This window comes from Stegostoma tigrinum, chromosome 16 (genome assembly GCF_030684315.1).
Source record: "Stegostoma tigrinum isolate sSteTig4 chromosome 16, sSteTig4.hap1, whole genome shotgun sequence".
Taxonomy (NCBI): Eukaryota; Metazoa; Chordata; class Chondrichthyes; order Orectolobiformes; family Stegostomatidae; genus Stegostoma; species Stegostoma tigrinum.
In genome coordinates this window covers 9,400,170-9,418,161 of record NC_081369.1, presented here as the reverse complement: position 1 = coordinate 9,418,161, position 17,992 = coordinate 9,400,170, and the positions used below count along the sequence as shown (strand labels likewise).

Here is a 17,992-nt window from a genome sequence, read left to right as displayed (position 1 = left end):
TACTCTATTCAGTACTCTATTGTGTTTTGTTTGTTCTTCAATCTAAAAATGAACACATCTGATAATACATATACCGAGTATTACAGTAATTTGCAGCTGATCAACAAGGTTGGGAGCATTCATTGGGCACCCTATATGGTGTCTAATGTATCAGCTGATGATTCAAGTTAGATTGGTAATCTTGATGCAGAAGATCCTAATTATGTTGGGCCTAAGTTAAGCTACGACATGACAAATTTCTCCATTAAAACAATAAGCTAAGTATTATTGCATACCCTTCGAGGTTAGAAACATGCCTTCGTGATTTTTATCAGTCAGTCTTTGGAGTAGAATGGCAGGAAGCAGTAGCTTCATATCTGACCTACAATTGCTCAGTTGCACAACACATTTTGAAAACCATTAGAATTGCACAATCTCTCATGCTACTAATTTCACACAATAACTGAATTATTTCAGGTGGTTTCATTTATTTACAGCGCCAACATATCTAAAAGTAACCAAACGACAAATTTTCCATTCAATGAAAACACTTAAAAGGAAACAAGGCCAAGATTGACAATAACAGCACACATTATTGATGTGTCACATGATATTGATTGCCAACACTGAGTCAAGAGCAATGCTACTCAAGTAAATTTAGTCGTGTAATATCTTATCCCCACATGTCACCTTTCTGTGTGGAGAAGCAAAGAGAGATTCAATTACTCTTGACGTTCCTTATGATATGGGAAGACAATATGTTTTGTGAATGAATTAAGTTCTTAGCCTCATCATTACAAATGGCTTCAGTATGTATGCTGAAGGGAATTGATTCACTAGCATTATAATATACAGTAATATCTAGTTTAGAACCTGCTTTTTTAAAATGTAGTCAGCTGTATTTAAGATTTTGACACCTTGATCTGCAAATTTCCAAATGTTGAGTTTTTTTTTATGGCTGAACAATTTGCTTCCCCAAGGCTCGGGTACAGGCCTCATGACTTACCCAAACCCATTCCACCAGAGACCTTTATTAGCATGACTATAGCATGAAGCTGAATGATTTTCCCAAGACTGTTTGTTTTGTCTGCATTCAGCCTGAAGCTGAACTGAATCATGCTAAACTCATGCGGTACAGTCAGCTCTCCACTCTTTCACAGTGGTTTCACTGAATAACATCAGAGGAGATGAAATGATTGAAAAGGAGGTAGGATTCCAAGTTGAAAACTGCATTGCTGGGGTCAGTAGTGACGGGGATAGGCAGGAGGCTAGCATTATTATGTTACAAGGCACCAGGCCCTCAGGAGTCATGTTAAGAATGAATTAACAGTAAATGGCCAGAGAACGTGAGTTCTAATGTTTGGAGGCAAGAACCAGGCAGTATTGTCATAAGACACGACTCAAGCAACTGATAAACATCAGTGCATATCTTGTCTGTGCCAGTCAACGAGAAGCTCCTTAGCATTATCACACCTTCCTGCATGTGTTCACTTGCCTTGCAGGTTATAGGTGTTAAAACAGACATCCAAAGACTTTTCAAGTGTGTAAGTTGCTGGTCTCAACCACACTTACTAGCAGTGATATTAAGATTCTTACCGGCCTCGGGGTGAAAACAATCTTTTGTCATCTCCTTTCTAATTATTCTGCTGAAATAATTCCATGTGGTCTGTTTGTTGAACTCTTTGTTAAGGTCAACATGTTGTTAAAAAATTATTTTAATTAGGCTTGAATATTAAGTTAACATAATCACATAATATGATTTTTATCACAGCAATGTAAGTAGTTGCATCATTCAGCTTTTGAATGCAATAGAATGTGTGAATTTGGTGAGGACACAGAAATTCATAGTTGAATGTGTTAAAAATATTGAGCATTAGATCGGGCATACTGAAAATAAAGGGTAGAAGATTCTAGGCAGTGATGTGCATGGATATTATAAGTCTGCGTACAAATTAATCAATTGAACATAAAAAGAAAATGAAATTCTACAAAGTGTAAATGACTGGGGCATGAAATGATGCACAATGTAAAGTAGCTGAATAATCAGCTGAATTCTGCGCACTGGATACGAAAGAGCTCATGATGTTCCAAATGTTGTATGAAAATAAGAATGTACACTTGTATGAAATTGTAGCAGAAGCCCAATCAGTTCCTCAAATGTGTTTCACCTCTCAATAAGTTAATGGCTGGTTTGCTTGCTTTAAATTCCATATTCCTATCTCCTCTCGATTGCATTTGATTTCTTTGTCTGACAAGAATCTACCTAACTCCACTTAAAAATATATGCAATGACACTGGTGACTAATTTCTAAGACAGAGATTACCAGAGTTACACAACCCCATCCCAGGAAAAAACGAATTAGCTTTAATAAAGTGACATTCGCTCTTTTAAACCCTGGAGGAAACAAGCCCAGCCTGTCCGATATATCCCCAAAGGACAATCGGCGTTGAAAGTTGTCAATATGTTAAATCTCCTCAGAACCATCTCCAATGTACTTACATGCTTGCACCCTTAAATAAAGAGACAAAAATTACACATTGCATTTGAAATGTGGTCTTATAAATGCCCTAAGTAACCGATGCATAACATGCTTACTTTAATGTTAACTTTTTTTCTCATAGTGAAGGATGCCATTCCATTGGTCTTGAATACTTGCTGTATCTTTGCATTACCATTTTTGATTTGTGAATCAGAGCACCTGGACCCCTCCCCGCTGTAGATTTCTCCATTATTTCTGTATTTATAATACACATTTTTATTGTCCCAAAATGAACAACTTCACATTTTCCTGATCAGGGAGTAGAAGTTCTTGGGCAACTATCTGTATGGAGTTTGTATATTCTCCCCTAGTCTGCATGGGTTTCCTCGGTTTTCTCCCACAGTCCAAAGATGTGCAGGGTAGGTGGATTGGCCGTGCTAAACTGCCCGTAGTTTTCAGGGATGTATAGATTAAGTGGGGTGGGTCTGGATCCGATGCTCTGAGGGGTGGTGTGGAATTGTTGGTCAGAAGGAACTATTTCTACACAGTAGGAATTCTATGATCTATGTCAGATTTTTGCCCACACATTTAAAGTATGAAAATCTGTTGACAATTCATTTTTGACTTTCCAGTCTGATGGAATCTTCCCAGAATCTTGAGTACTTTAATCAACTTCATCATTAGGTGCCTCTTTTATGACCACAGGATGAAGTTCAACCTATAAATCCAATAGCTTTCTCAGCACAGCTTCTGTCATGATTATAATTTCACAAATTTCCTCTTTTCCTCTCGGCCTTCTAATTAGCAGCTATTTCTGCAATGGTTGTATATTCTCAATAACGAAATTAGAAGCAAAATATTTGTTGAATTGGACCACCATTTATCCATTTTTTTAACTCCCAATTCACATTCTCTAAAGGAAAAATGTACATTTCAGTGACTTTCTATTCCTGTATCAATAATTGAAGGAGCTCTTGCTGTGCATATTCTACATAGCCTTGGTAAATACAAATTCAGACATGGATAATCGGCTGTCAATTCCCTATCAGCCATTTTAAATTATCATACAATTTCCCAATTACCCAACAGGAAATAAATTTGATTTGTGCTCATGGTACTTTCCTATGTATGGGCTTCCTTTAACAATTAATAAACCCACAATGATTACAGGAAAATGTGAAAATCCAATTGAAAACATTGGCCTAACTACCAAAACTGATCAGAGGTAAGAGTATTGTCAATTCAGAGATTTTCATTCACAAAAATAATGTTTTGTATGAGTAAGCAAATATGATGAAATACAGTGATTTTATGATATTGCTGCTCCCTGGAATTATTTTATGAACACACTTATGAACTATGCTGCTCAAAACAATGTAGGTGTTCTGCAAAGAGAACCTATGGCTGTTATGGAATACACTTCAGATTTCTTCTTCAACCATCTGGGATGCACAAGTTCCCTCCTATTCTTACACTGATTCTTACATTTTGATGCAGGTTGGTTAACATTTGATGTTTTGTCTGAGCTCACGGCTCGCACTAGAGTACTGCTTTGATTTCAACCTTTCACTTTGCATTTCAGATTCACTGTTATTGCTGCAGATCTTCAAATGCATTGCGTCTTTGGAATATCATATTTGGGAGCTGGAAGGAAAACAAAAATTAATATGAACAGAGTATCCAGGGAACACATTTAACATGCCAACAGTTTTAAAACCTGGAATGGTATTTGACTGTGTTGATCAAGATGCAGTGCTAGCATTGTCAAAATAATGAATGGATGCGTTTATCCGAAAGTACTCCACATCCTATGAAATAATTTTGGAAACACAGTCAACATTGTAAGAGTACAAACAGTCAACTTGCCGACAGAATTGCTTTTGAACCAGAAATAAGATGATGGTGATTTATCTATTTTCATCATTTCTATTGATAGATATCAATTGGAGCGCTAAGAATAGCATCTCTGCTCTTCTTAAAATTTTGTTCTGGGGTCTTTTAAGTACATCTTACAGAGTAGATGGACTTTCTTTATAATGCACTACAGAATTTTGGCATTTTGAGCATTGAACCAATTGCTCACATTGGCATTTCATTGTGGATTGTGTACCCAAGTCTCTTTCTAATTAACTGTGATATAACATGGAAAAGTAAATTAGTCAAAAAATTATAAGGGAATCAACCTTCCCCATGAAAGATAATTGATACAGAATATCAAATTAAAATAATGTTGCAGTGGAGATACTATAAACATAATATTTTTAAGTGGAATATTATAAAACAGAAAATCCAGTCAATGCATAGCTTGAATCAAAAGCAAAACACTGTGGATCTGGCTGAATTTGGAATGGGAACAAAAGTTCTTGAAGAAACTCAGAAGGTTTGGAAACATCTGTGGTGAAAAAAGTGAAGTTGATGGTTTGACTCAAACATGACTCTCCTTCAGAACTTCCAAAGAGTCATACCAGACTTGAAACACTAACTCTGTTTCTCTGTCCACAGAAGCTGCCAGAGCTGCTGAGTTTCTACACGGCTTGGTTTGCATAACTGCATTATGAATTCATACATTAATCTATAAACCAAGTATCACTATGTTTAATTTGTTAAAATGTGTAACATTAGCATCTTATCAGATCTAACATTCAGACTTGGACTTCTAAATGGCAATAACAGTTTTTATTACACAAATGCCAGGCAATGGCCATCTCCAATAAGAGAGCATCAAAGCATTTCACTTTGAACTGCAATGGCATTAGCATCAGCTAATATCCTACCATCAAAAACCTGGGGGTTAGCATTGACCAGAAACTTAACTGCACCAGCCATTTAATTATCGTAGCTGGAAGAGAAAGTCAGAAGCCCGGAAGACTGTAGCAAGTAACTCACGTCCTGATTTCCCAAAGCACATCCACAGTCTGCATGGCACAATTCAGAAGTGTAATGGAATATTCTCCACTTGTCTGGCTGTATGTTGCAGTATTCCCACTCATGAGGTTTGTCATCATTCAGGCCAATAAACCCTGTCTTCTACCAAATCGAATATTCAATCCTCCTGACATTGATAATATGTGCACCACAGAAAACAGCACTGGCAGTATTGTGTACTATATGAAAGATACATTCACTAACTAAAAACTTGTAGCTTTTAAGGTCAACAAGGACTGGGTATCATACCCTGGAGAACACTGCCTGGAAGTTCCTTTTCACACCATCCTGCTTTTGAACTATATCATCATTCCTTCACTGTTGGTAGGCGAGATCCTGGAACTCATTTCCTAAAAACAGTAGTGTGCCTATCTACATCAAATAGTCTGCAGAAGTACAGAAATGCGGCATGCTACAAGTTTGTCAAGAGCAAAAAGGTCTGGTCTGCAAATGTTGGCCTTATTATTGATTTCCCATCCCATTAAAATATAAAATGCTACCGTTTGTATAAAAGAAACAGTTATATAAAACCTTCTTATTTGCTGTTAAAGTATACTGAAAGCATTTGGATTTCAACAAACATAAATCAAGGATACACTGATTAATGCTCTTACAGTTCTCCATAAATCTATTACTATTATGTTATGGGAGAAGCTTATATTGTGTTGTCTAGCTTGGCTATCCATTCATTGGCTCCAGCGATGGGAGATATTAAACAGAACATAGTGAGCAGGTTGATATAATTTGTTTGATTGTTTGGAAAACTTGGCTACAAACACATTTCAAATCCTAACTTATACTACACCAGCTGGGAGCTGCATTATCTATTCCCAATGCAGGTGTGTTTGAGCCTGATGAGTGAATTGAAAACCAGGGGCCTTTTGATCACCATCCACCCATTGATTCCCTGAGTCTGCAAGTTAATTGTAAGCTTGCCAGCTAATGTCATCACCCAAACCTTTAATTCACTTCCTGATTAAAAATGTATTTATCACAGCCTTGAATGCACTTAATGACCTAGCCTTGACAATCTTCTACTATACTGAAGTCAAAGGACAAATGAACCACAGAGATTCGGGGGGGGAGAAAGGTTTATCAACGTGTTTTTAAATAAATTGCCCTAAAAGCTACAGATGCAAGAGGGAGAAAACTCATAAAAACGTACACCTTCTCCAAATATGTCCTTAGTTTAAGACATTTTAACAGTACACTGCCGATATACAATAAAATAAACAAATATGTAAATAAAAGATGTGTGTATATAAAACATTAACATATATCTATGATATAGTGACATAATTGAGAACACATCATACTTGTATCATGCAGTAACTTCCATAACTCATTAGTTATGAAAGTTACAATAGATGCAGGAGAAAAATTACATGCAAAAGTGAAAATCAAACTGCATTAATTATAATCAATTTGAGATGCTTCAGCTACGAGCCAAAGATAAATGGAGCATTGGATATTTTAGTTCACAGATTTTAACTGAAAATGAACTAAAGTTGAAATAAATCAGGTTTAAATACAAACAATCTTAGGTAATGTTGTTGAGTCTCAACTTCCGTTCAAAATACTTAGTGAACCATTCAGTTCAGGGGCAGCTGGCGACTGGTGATAATATAGGCCATCCAGTGAGGCCCACATCTCACACATGAAGTAGAAAAAGAGAGAACTGTATAATTAGACGTAGAGGAGCCTATATTGATATGAATCCAAGATAATATTTAAAACAAGGAACTGCTGAAAGCAACATATACATTCAGTCTTAAAGTGGAAATGACCTTCTTGAAAGCAACATTTCGGGCTGACTTCTGGGAGACTCAGTGACCAATGGTGACAAGATAATTCAGTGCATGAAGGCCTATGAATTGCACAATCAAACAAGAGGCTAGACTTGGTTTATTGCAAGAAGCATAAAAGAAAACCTAGTTATAGAGTCGTGGAGTTATAGAAATAAACAGCACGGAAACAGGCCTTTCAGTCCAACACTTGCACGCCAACCAGATATTCTAAATTAATCTAGTCCCATTTACCATCATTTGGCACATATTTCTCTCAACCCTCCTGTTCATGTATTCATCCAGATGCCTTTTAAATGTTGTAATTGGACCAATCTCTACCATATCCTCTGACAGTTCATTCCATACAAGCCACATGATCTGCATGAAATGATGTCCCTTACATCCCTTTTAAATCTTTCCCGTCTCATCTTAAACAGATTGCCTCTAGTTTTGGACTCCCCCCACTCCGCAGTTAAGACTTTATCTATTTACTCTATCCATGCCCCTCATGATTTTATAATCTTCTATAAAGTCAACTCTCAACCTCCAATGCTCCAGGCAAAATAGCCTCAGGCCATTCAGCCTGTCCCAATAGCTCAAAAACTCCAAACTTGGCAACATGAGTTCTAAGAAGTGTTAAGAAGCGTTCTTTTGCATTGAAAGTTCTGATGTGAACTTATCTGCATAACTATTCACAGGAATGTTTAGAGTCAAGCAGATGGAAAAGACAAGTAATAGTGGAAGGAGAACATTTATGCACTCAGATTGAAAGGAAGAATTAAGTGCAAAGTCACAATTGATGCCAAATATTCGGAAAGTTTGAAAGTTCGGAAAGCCATTTCAGGCATTTAGAAACCTTTGGCAAAGCTTAGGGCAAAGGGATTAATAAAAGGTTTGAAATTTTTTTTTAGAATGGAACTGTAGGCATGTCATGAGCCTGCAGGCAAATTGTGGGAATAGAAATACCCGTTCCCTCATAAAAACAAATGAAATAGGAGAAGGAGTAAGCCGTTTGGTTTTTCAAGCCTGCAGTACTATTCAATAACATCAAGGTTAATCTGATTGAGTCTATGACTTCAATGCTTGATTACAATCACTATGCCCCACACCCAACTCACAATGGACATTAACCTCATACTGGCTTGTACATCAAAAATCTGTCTAATCAATTATTTGACCCCCACAGCTTCCTAAGTAAAAGATTCCAAACATTAACTTACCTTCTGACAAGAAAACAAATCTTCCACATGCCAATCTTAAATGGAACACCCATTTCTTTTAAAACTCTGTCCTTTTTTGTTGATTCTCTGCTGTGGTGATATCCTTTCAGCAACTATTCTGTAAACTACCCCAGAATCTTACATAATTTAATAACATCAGATTTCATTTTTTTAAAATCCAATGACTACAAATCCAACTTGCTCAATGTTCAATCTCAAGGCAGCCCGTACATATCAGGATTAAAGCTAATAAATGTTCTCTCTACTTCCACCACTGCAAATATCATCTAATTAAGTTATGAGACTAAATTGTACGGGGTACTCGATGTGTCTCACCAATGGCTTGCACAACTACAGAACATGCCTCTACTTTTACACTCCACACTTCTCACAATAAGGGAGAACATTCTAATTATCTTTGTATCCGTGTGTTAATTATTTTTGATTCGTACATACAAAAACTCAGAACCTTCTGTACCACAAGCATTCTGCGGAATCTCTCCATGAAAGTATTACTCTCTCGTATGATAGCAAACTAATTTGTCGTGATGCTGCCTGCAATGTTCTCTATACTATGTTACCATCTTATCATAGGCCTGAATTGCATGTAGGTAGCAAAAGCTGCCCAGCCTAACGTTAGGATACAACTCATTATTACTATCCCTGTACATGGCTACTTTAAGATGAATGCATTTGTAGGTGATGGAAGAGTTCTGTGCCTAGCTCTCCGTTTGCATAAATTTTAAACGGGCTGTTTCCCATAGTGATTCCTCAGTATGGGTTTTGAATATTGGGAATTTTCTTCCCAGAGGGTTGTGGGTGTGGCATCTTCAAAAATGTTTAAAGCTAGATTTTTGGTGTTTCATGGAATCAAGCTATTAGGTGAACTACCAGAAAGATAAAGTAAAAAATCAAGATATGTCATAATTCTATTGAGTGGCAAAGCAGGCCATACAAACCAGATGGCCTATGACTGCCCCTAGTTCTAGTGTTCTTATTGTTTATTGAAGGTTTACATTTTTCCACTTACTTTAGCACTACATTTACTTGAGAAATAGCAATGTAATCTAGTGGAACTCTAAAACTGACAAGTCATCTGCGTTTCCCACGACTAATCTTGCCTGCATCGGCACCTGGAATTCTGACCCTTTGAGTTGTATGATATCAGTGCAGACTGTGGGAGGAACTTTTCTCTGCCTGTAAATGCGCTCATCTAATCTGGATGTTCTTGATGTTTACAACAGTAATGTTATACTCTGATGAACTCAAAAATAAGTTGAATTGAATGTGAACTACAAGGTTAAGGAATGCATTTGTTTCCAAAAATGAGTTACTGCAGATTAATTTTAGTTTCAAGTGACTTTTCTACTTGATATCATTTGTGTATTTACATTACTCATTAATATTAGGTCTAGAAATCCAACTATTAATGTAACTATACGCCTGTCTTACCTTTATATTTTCAGCATTTACAACTACTGTAAATGTGCAAGACTAATCAGTAATAAGAAAGATGTTGCTACACAGAAGTACGTCCGGCAAAGAATGGATGCATTGGGACTACAATCTGCAAGAGGCACACAAAAAAAAAGAAATTTAATTTTAGAAGGAAAATGATCATGTTTTAGATCGACAGGTGCTTAATGAACTTCAATATCCCAGTTTGTACTGATGGCACTATACAGATGATGTTGTGAAGTATAAGCAGTATAAACTGCCTGTACAAAAACACATCAGATATTCAATATTCCAATATGGACCAGGCTACAACTTCAAATCCGTGAACTTCCTCTTTAAGTAGCCGAGTTATGGGTTTGAACATTTGATTCTAGCTCCTGTATGCTGTGCACCAAAACAATTAGCATAGCAATTGATTTGTTTTAAAATTTACACATTCCACATGAACAGCAGTGAAAAAAACTGGTGAGTTAATGCTTTGATGATGGCACTTTTCTAAAGATGGAGGTAAGACAGTTACGCTTTTGATATTATCCGCATCATATTTGAATTGGATGTATTCAATGCTCAAATAAAGAAAATGTTCTTTTCCAGAGCATTCACCTGGATAAAAGTACGTTCATTTGCCTCAACAAGATGAGTTGAGAGAAATGTGGTGGCCAGGACACTGCGAGACTTCCTCTGCTCTTGTTTATAAAAAGATCAAGGAATCCTTTACAATTCCTTGAGGGACCACATTATGTTTCAGAGCTTCTGTGTCTTAAATCTCTGATGACAGATTCTGTCTAAATTAATTTAAAATTTAAGGACATTCTGCGCTGTATTATTCTATGTTCTATAACTACTGATATGGACTTGCCAAATAGCTTTAGAAGATCATGGGAAAGGTAAGAAAACACATGGCTATTGTAACTGGGAATTTATTTTACCTTTTGCTTGCTAAATTATTAAATCTTAATCCTGTAATAGTAAGTGCAATCAAACATTAAAGCTGATTGTTCCTGTTTGCTTATGCTACTGTGATTAGTGTATGGCAACGATATTTACACACTAAATCTCATAAAGGAGCACCATCCACTGATTTCAATTACATAGTGCATTTTTGTGACTTGAAAGAATTTGAATGGATAGGAAGACAGCATTTCTCAGTTACCCGTAGCCTGTGCTGTTTTATTTTTTTTTAATTGCCACTTATTACAAATTATTATGTCAATTATTTGTTGTGCCTCTCTGTTCTCATCTTCTGAGATTCGTACTTCAAGCAGGCAGCTCGTGTAATAGCCAAAGCAGACAACTAAGTTAGGACAGATTATACAAAAGTATGGATTTAAATTCAATTATTTAATTAAGTCTGAAATAAAAATGCCTTCCCACAGCTACAAAGGGCACTGATCAGCTCGGACCTGAGGTACTGCATACAGCTTTGGCCATCTTACTCAAAGAAAGACTCTAGGGCTCACAAGGGAAGGCAACTGTCCTTTGAAAAGAGCTAACATGGCGTGAGGCTGGATGAACACAGCAGGTCAAGCAGCATCAGAGGAGCGTCGAGACCCGAAATGTCAAAATTTCCGACTCCTCTGAAGCTGCTTGGCCTGCTGTGTTCATCCAGCTTCACACCGTGTTATCTCAGATTCTCCAGAACTGGCAGTTTCTACTATCTCTGTCCTTTGAAAAGTTTGTGCAAATTGCTCCTTTACTGCCCAGAATTGGCAAGATTTAGAGTTGATCTAATTGAAACATGCAAAATATTTTGAGGGAATGGTTAGATTGGAAAGTATTCCCCATGGCTGTGATCTCTGATCAAAGGCCAGACAGTTTCGAATCCTAGGGGTCGTGGATGTCCATTTGTTGAATTTAGTCAAGATTGAGATCAATAATCTCAGTGGGACCAAAGGAATGAATGGATATTGAAAAGAATTGTAGCATTAAATGCTATGCAGCAGTTTCTGCTTTTTACGTCCTTACATTTAACAATATCTAGGGGAGCTGAACAGTCTATTTCCCCATTGCATCTATGCAAATTCTAGGCTTTGCAAGCTACACTCTCAGCAATGCAAAACATTCTTCGATGAAACAATAGCTTGGAACCATGGACAAGAGATGAATTATTGGGCTGATTACTGATACTATTAATTATATACATTCCAATCCTGCCAATAAAATGGAAATACTGAAGCCTGGATAATCTGATCAGATCCTGCAATTTAATGATGGGTGAATTTGATATGGTTAGCTTCCAGACATTGTACTGACAGTATTTTAAGAGACACCAGCATCAAAACGTATTATGGGAGTGAAAAGAAAAACTAGTTGTCAGCTTATATAAAAAATACACACCAAAAGGTGTGTATCACAAATGAAATAGCCAGCTTGATCGTGATGATTAAAACTACAAGTTCTCAAAATCAGTTCTTGATCTTTCTTCCCTAATCATTGCCTGGTCATTTGAACTGTTCAATTCATTCAAGCTTTGAAATGCTGTGAAAAATGTGGTTAGAGTTGAACATTCTGAATTGCTGCAAATCTGGAATGACTGCATATTTGACTGGAAGCTGTATGGTTAAACATTTTTGTCATTTAGGTACTAAATATTCTGATTGGAATGCTATGTGCTACGACCCTGAAGATTTCTTTTCTAAAAAAAACAACCGAGATTTGAAGCCCATCCAATTGGTGTTTCACTGACAACACATGCAGAAACGCTCGCATGTGGTGAAGAAAACTTTAAATAAACAAAACAAAGAACTGTGAATGCCAAAGATCTGAAGCAAAAGAAGACATTGCTGGCGAAACTCAACTGGTTTGGCACCATTTGATGTTTCGAGTCCAGTGATGCCTTCTTAAGAACTAAAGACTTGCAAACCCTTCTCACACAGGACGACTCACCCATAATTGTCACTCCCAAAATGACGGCTTCAGCAAGGCTTCAAATAGTGTTTATACCTTTAGTTAAAGAGGCAATTCTCTCACGTATAATCTCTGTGTTTGGTCAAATGACTACTTTAACACACAGCTTTGGGCAGTCAATGGAGTACGGTTTCTTCAATATTTCACAATAACAGTTAAGAGTGACAGGAAGATTTTCTGAATTTTTGCAGTTGCGTTAAATGGATAATCTCAATTACAATGCTACTTGGGACAGATGCAAAGTGAGCACAGAGGTTCGTTATTGTATTTTGGCCATACAAAGAGTAATTGAATCGTTACACTTGGTGTTACACGAACCATGTTGGATCCTGCGCCAAGATGCAAATCCAGGTTAAAAAATGAAATCAAGACAGCAGAGCGACAGGTACAGTTCATATAGTCGATGCTTGATGGTCAAGAAGTGAGCAATAACCAAGATTGTCTGATTGCCATAATCTGGCCATAATTACTTTGAAACTCCTTCATGTTCCTGTGTATGTTTCCTATGAATTCCTGAGAATAATATAGCTGGCTAGCTGGAGTGACACGTTGAGAAATTAAAAAAAACATTTCGCTCCAGATACCCAACAAGAGAAAAAAGAAAATCTCCATTTGTTTCTATGGTCACAACGAGAGAAAAAAATAAAATCAAATAGTCTTCACCCGCCGCGCCCAGGTTATTTGTTTGGGTTTTAACAATACCGCTTATTCTCGCTTCTGTTTTTCTAACTCTGTTAAATGTTTCCTTGGCAAGAAACCGAATTTTTCACGATCTCACGAACTTCGTATGTATGTTTCCTTCCCTCCCTCTTGCAGAATGGTTCGGATGCAGGATTGCATAATTCAACGTGAGTGGATTTATCGAAGCCGCCAACCTGCAGAAATCTTTTCAACTTTTCTTGCAAAACTGATGGAATGTTGAACGCTAAGGGTTTCAAATAATTCTGATCCGCAGACATCTAGCTGTGGTATTGGTAAGTGTGTGACTTTCATTTCGGACATCCCCAACAAGGGGTTAGCAATGAAATGTTTGAATTGTATTCGAAAGTCGCGGGTTTCATTCTCATGTAAAGGATGGTCTGGAATAAGTTGGCGATTTCACTGGGTGGATGGTGGGCGATAATGGGTCACTTAATTTAAGATCACAATTCGAATTGTGAGTCAGAGAAGGCTGTGAGTTGTACATTTTGAAAAATGCATTTGACTACCAGCGGTATAAGATTTCGAAATAGCAGCTTAAGCAGAAGCATGTGGTAGCCAACTTCCCCTCTTGCTTTGCACTGACAATTGCTGAACATCTAGTTTTTCGATTTGAAATTTTAGCAACAAGAGCGCCAACTTCCTGCGGCCACTGAGTAATGTTGGGGAATGCTGCACCCAAGCTGTTCCACCTTTCCATATACATTAGCCCGCTGCACACTGGGTGTTCTCTCAGCCTACCGTAATAGGGGAGAAATTAATAATCATTTGCATTATCATTAGCAGAAGAGCTGCCATTTCAAACTTCCTGTCCATCTAACTGCCGTATTTTCAAAGTCGCTGGGGTTGATTACTCTCCGCTTACATTCAGCTGTATGCCGATTCCATTTCCAGTCTGTTCAAACTGCAATAACAGATGCCAACATTTCTAAAACGCACATTGTGGGTTTGCGCTGGCTTCGTTCTCAATGTGAAACACTCTCCAGGAATCTTGTTTTGAGTTCAAGAATTCCTGGTCACCAGCTTTCCACCAATGCACCACGACTTGGTTCCTACCTCGGAATAGCAGCAACGAGCAGTGAAAAGTCACGGTCTGTCTTACTGTTACATTGGGCGATCGCAGAAATTGAGTCATACGAGCGGCAACTGTTGCCAAAACAAACAAAAATACGAAACATTTATTTACAAGAGAACGACAGAGTGTCGGGAACTTGTAGCAGCAAACAAGGGAACAACTAGGGCTCAGGAGCAGCAGTTATGATTGCACAGATGTATCCCTTCCACTGAAAGGCCAGAAACTCCATAAAGAGCTTGTCGCAACATCAGCATAAATAGTCATGCCCATACATAGTTAATATCACCTACACATTTTACAGCTTTTTCCATCTAGCAATTGTTGAATTGAAGACATGTACCTGTACAAGGAAGGATCAAGGTGAGAATAGGGTGAAGTTGTGTTTCTTGGGACGTACTGATAGTTTGAACCTAACCCCAGCTGAGCAACAGATCCCCGGCTGGTTTGAGCTGGACGGCAGGGCCAGGGCGATCACTTTTTTTTTCACTCTCTCAAGCTCATGTGAAGTGCAATCATTCACCATCACGCTTGCATGTCTTGTGGTTTCAATGCTGAGTTGGTAGGCAAGATCTACAGATCATGATATGCGTTGGAAGCAGAAATAACAGCGGTTTTATTTTGTAGCACACACTGAATTTTTTTTATCTGTAACTGAAGTCAATGTTTACGTTTTTTTGTGACAGCAATAGGTGCCTCGGGGTGTACTAAGAAAGAAAAAGGAACGAACTGTGTTTTCCAGCCAAAATTCCTTTACTCACGAGTGTGTTGTGCTAACTCCAGACAGAAGATTTTCACACCTAATGCTTCACAAAAGCTGCACACACTGGAGTACCCCCACCTCCACCCAACGTGGAATTTCCTCAATACCAATTCAAAATACCTGGTAACGCCACCGTAACCCTTGATACTTTTCGGCCAGCTACCTCAGAACGGAAGGGTTAAACTTGAACGAAGCAAAATATGCAAGCAACCCCTTCATCAAGCACATGCACACGCCCATTTACTCCTCTCACCAACAGACTGGAAGGCAAAGGGAGAAATGACTTAATTTTTCGATTAAAAGAGAAGTAATTCAAACAATGGGGACATTTCAGGTCCCACCATTACTCAGACTTCTTACACACCATCTTTTGCATTCACTGTTTCAGTGTGCTTTTACAATTTACTTCATCAAAAGCACGTCATTCGGACGAATCAGTCCACATGTTTATGCTCCGTACAAGCCACCTTCCAAATCTTTTGAAAGAAAATTCTCTTAAAATTTCCTTCGTCCATTCAGATAGATTTTCTTGTGAAATGTACCCATTCTATTCACCTCAACGTATGGTAAGGAATTCTACATTCCACTCTCGAGATGAAGAAGTTTCTCCAGAGTTACCCGTAGGATTCGTATTTATGCCCTCTAGACCTGCAGCCCCATACGTGGTAATGTCTTCTGAAACAGTTTTAGTCTTACTGATTTTAATTGTTTATCAAATCACGCCTCAGGCTTCGCAAACATTGTTTGATATAAGGACGGGATTTGCTTGAAATAGAGAACAGCCCTTTCTGTAAACAGAAACATGAGGAAATCATGTCACTAAAACTGAACTGAAAGAGAAAGCTCTCGAAAAGACTATATGAAATAACCACCATAAAATGAAGCAGGATTAACAATTGTAGAATTTCAGAAGATGAAACATTTCCAAACAGTTTTCAACGAGTCCCTAAAATGAAGGGGGAATTAGGATGGCGAAAATCAAACCGACCTATTATTTTTCAGATCTTCACCGATATCTCCATAATCTTCTATAATTTTCACTTATTTCAAATATCCAGCAATTATGTTTCTCATTTTAATTTTAGTGGATTGTGTTGAGCTTTTCAGGCGCTGCTGAGTGTGTGTTAGCACAGAATGTTGTAATTTTAATATTAACTTCCTTTATTTTGAGCTTTCCAATATTCAAGTCTTTCGTAACGAAGGCGGTACTTGGTCATTTTTCATCCAAACAGAAGCAAAATTAGAATACCTGAGAATTGGCAACTTTCCTAGATTGTCCTGAAGTTCTCCAGCAATTGAAGATTCATTTCCTGATTAGCGCAAAAAGGGATGACAAGGAGAAGACAAAATTTCCCAAACTTTTTTTTTTTTTTCACTTGATATATATCTGTTAGAAAATATTGCAAAAGGGATAATTAAGCTTTTTGTGGCGTGGTTCAACGATGTGAAATGATATATTTAAGTTGGAACTAGCTAAGTATAAAGGAGCAGGAAATAGAAGGATCTGGTTCTGGTGAGATGAGATGAAGTAATGTGAGGAAATATATGTGGAGCATTGATCTTTGGACTAAATGATGTGTTCCTGTGCCCAAGTTGTGTGATGCACCAAAATACCCATGGGAATTCTGAAGGGATATTAGACATTGCTCAGTCAGCATTTTGCGTTCCATGGTCAATTTGTAGCAGGTAGCGGTTACTGCAGCATGGAGACCAGTACACACTAGAAAGATCAATCAAAATAAGGGAAGTTGCTAATTAAGCATCTATGTATGCAAATCATCATCTTCCAACAAAAGTCAGCTATTCTCCAAAGAAGTGGAGATAATAGGAAAAAAATTTAAGATAATTCAAGGGGAACGAAAGAAATATTTCTGCAACAGCCAAACATAATCAAAACATGGCTCCAAGAGACAGTAATGAAAATCAAACACAATGCCCAACATATCTCTTACGTCACAGTATCTCAGCACAGTCTTAAGTTATAGCCATGATAGGGAAGTTGAGGTTTCCGTTAAAATTACATGGAAAGAACCAACGTTGGTTTGAAATAGTTTCGAGCATGGGCTTTAACCTTTAACTAATTTCTTCAAACTACATGAGTTAATGGGGTAAACACAGTATCACATCATTAACTAAAATAATCATTCGTGAACTTAATTGTGCAAACGTAATTTAGCTCCTAGCTCAAAGCACAGGCCAACCAAATTTGTCACTGATGGAACTGTTGGTTACACTAACTTATGGTTGCTTCATTACAGTGTGAGGTGGTACTCCAGACCTAAGGAATGCTCTTCATAAAGTAGATGCAAATGAAAGTGATTGGTCTAACTTAACTGACAGGCATCTAGAAAACCACAGCCATACTCCAGTTGGATCAACGCAATGATTTTTAAATTAATTTAAGATTTCAGCATATTCTCCACAGTATTTGGTCTGCAAAAACAGCAAATAGAAATGTGCAACATTTCGCAACTCAAGAACTCGTAAATTTTCTTAAAAGCAGTTACTTTTTGAAATGTATGGAGTACATTCTAGGTAGACATTATAGTCAGAATGAACACAGCAATGCCCTGTGCATGCCAATGAAATAAACATGTTGCTGACTTTAATGTTGTTGAATAGTTGTTAAATGAGGAAAACACCCTTTTTTAAGTACTTGAATATGGTGACGCACACAGTCTTACGATACAGCCCATGTCATA

The 17,992-nt window shown here is 37.6% G+C and overlaps 1 long non-coding RNA gene across 1 annotated transcript; it reads right to left on the bottom strand.

Moving 5' to 3' along the window:
• Nucleotides 1-9,906: 9,906 nt before the first annotated feature.
• Nucleotides 9,907-15,062, bottom strand: LOC132210615 (uncharacterized). Its single transcript, XR_009446751.1, has 3 exons — nt 14,871-15,062; nt 14,512-14,601; nt 9,907-9,958 (listed from the first exon to the last, which is right to left on the bottom strand). It is a non-coding gene; the product is annotated as an uncharacterized LOC132210615 (long non-coding RNA).
• Between the last annotated feature and the right edge of the window lie 2,930 nt (nt 15,063-17,992).